This window comes from Calidris pugnax, unplaced genomic scaffold (assembly GCF_001431845.1).
Source record: "Calidris pugnax isolate Ruff unplaced genomic scaffold, ASM143184v1 scaffold257, whole genome shotgun sequence".
NCBI lineage: Eukaryota > Metazoa > Chordata > Aves > Charadriiformes > Scolopacidae > Calidris > Calidris pugnax.
This window is the reverse complement of record NW_015091033.1, coordinates 27,568-29,362: the sequence shown is the minus strand read 5'-3', so window position 1 is coordinate 29,362 and position 1,795 is coordinate 27,568. Positions and strand designations below refer to the sequence as shown.

At 49.1% G+C, this 1,795-nt stretch overlaps 1 protein-coding gene across 1 annotated transcript in view; it reads right to left on the bottom strand.

Annotated features, from left to right (window-relative positions):
• The window catches only part of RNF169 (ring finger protein 169), a 27,918-nt gene that overhangs the window by 3,915 nt on the left and 22,208 nt on the right, over positions 1 to 1,795 (bottom strand). The window lies entirely within an intron of this gene.

The following is a 1,795-nucleotide window of genomic DNA, read 5'->3' as shown; positions in this document are numbered from 1 at the left end:
CGAGGCGCAGGATCCTGCACTTTTCCTTGTTGAACCTCATGAGGTTCTTCCTTGCCCAGTTCTCCAGCCTGTCCAGATCTCCCTGGATGGCAGCATGGCCCTCTGGTGGATGATGGGGGATGATTTTAGGAACAACCAGCCCGACAGCATCAGCCACAGCTGTGAGAGATGCCTCCTACATCCTTGGAGTAAAGGGATCTTGGATGTGCCGCAGAGCCCTGGTCTAAACACACCGACACCTCCACCTATGGATAATTAACTAATTGAGGGCAGATTAATGCTGCCGCCATGGAAACCTCGGTGCTTCGCCCGTGAAAACACACCGAGTTAGTCAGCTGCTTCCACTGAATCATGGAAAAGCTTTTCCCTGATAAGATGTTTGAGGTTGGGGCTATCTCTTAACATCTGTGCTCCTGAGGTCATCACCCAGAATTTTGAAGAGACCCTTGGGATCATCAAGTCCAACCATCTACCCTACTCTACAAAGTCCTCCCCTAATCGGACAGATGTTATATTTTACCAATTAGTCTGTTCCAAAATTCCAGAAAAAATACTATTTATTTTGGATTCACCCACCTATGGATAATTAACTAATTGAGGGCAGATTAATGCTGCCGCCATGGAAACCTCGGTGCTTCGCCCGTGGAAACACACCGAGTTATTCAGCTGCTTCCACTGAATCATGGAAAAGCTTTTCCCTGATAAGCTGTTTGAGGCTGGTGCTATCTCTTAACATCTGTGGTCCTGAGGTCATCTCACAGAATTTTGTACTTTAATGATTTGGGTCATTTAAATCTACAGGCAATGAGTTTTCTGCTTCGTGGGATGAACAGTAACTTTGTTAACCCCTGGGATTTTATAACAGGTAGGAGATAATCATAGAATCATAGAATCATTCAGGTTGGAAGAGACCCTTGGGATCATCGAGTCCAACCATCTACCCTGCTCTACAAAGTCCTCCCCTAATCGGACAGATGTTATATTTTACCAATTAGTCTGTTCCAAAATTCCAGAAAAAATACTATTTATTTTGGATTCACATAATCATCGAATGGTTTGGGTTGGAAGGGACCTTCAATATCATCCAGTTCCAACCCCCTGCCCTGGGCAGGGACACCTCCCACCAGACCAGGTTGCTCCAAGCCCCGTCCAACCTGCCCTTGAACCCCTCCAGGGGACAAGGTTTGGAACAATCGTTCTAATTAAAGCATCTGAGGTATGTTTAGAACAACAGTCAAAAGACCATCTGTAACGGACACTAATCACCTTGATTAGTGTGCAGATGCAGCCCAGAAGGCCAATCCCATCCTGGGCTGCATCAAAAGAAGCGTTGCCAGCAGGTCCAGAGAGGGGATTCTGCCACTTTACTCTGCTCTGGTGAGACCTCACCTGGAGTATTGTGTGCAGGTCTGGAGCCCTCAATAGAAGAAGGACATGGACCTGATGGAGAGGGTCCAGAGGAGGGCCACGAGGATGATCAGGGGGATGGAGCACCTCTGCTCCGAGGACAGGCTGAGGGAGCTGGGGTTGTTCAGCCTGGAGAAGAGGAGGCTCCGGGGAGACCTAATAGCAGCCTTCCAGTACCTGAAGGGGCCTACAGGAAGGCTGGGGAGAACCTGTTTAGAAAGGCCTGGAGTGACAGGACGAGGGGCAATGGCTTCAAGCTGGAGGGGAACAGATTTAGACTGGAGATGAGGAGAGGGTTCTTCACTGTGAGGGTGGTGGAGCACTGGAACAGGTTGCCCAGGGAGGTCAACGAGGCCCCTTCCCTGGAGATATTCAAGGAGAGGCTCGA